The following is a 352-nucleotide window of genomic DNA, read 5'->3' on the forward strand; positions in this document are numbered from 1 at the left end:
TTAAAAAGGAAACAATTTTATACAATCTCTTTATTCAAAAAAAATTTACCCATTTTTCCGCAATGTTTTTGAGAAGTATTTTTCGGGGCATTACAAATCGCGCGCGTTTCGCCGAAGTTGTCGTGTTGCATGAGTCACTTCACAAAATCTACGTACTAAATCTTATAGATTTCACTCATTAATGCCTTGATTTACTACCCCAAAATCCCATAAATCACTCAACAAATCCTCTCACTACACCACCATTAGACACATCACCTATGCTAGTCTAAATCTACTTACATTGCATTAAATTTTATGATTTGATGAGGGTGAGGCTCTCCTATAAATACCCCACCCCATTCTCTCATTT

This window comes from Lupinus angustifolius, unplaced genomic scaffold (genome assembly GCF_001865875.1).
Source record: "Lupinus angustifolius cultivar Tanjil unplaced genomic scaffold, LupAngTanjil_v1.0 Scaffold_401, whole genome shotgun sequence".
Taxonomy (NCBI): Eukaryota; Viridiplantae; Streptophyta; class Magnoliopsida; order Fabales; family Fabaceae; genus Lupinus; species Lupinus angustifolius.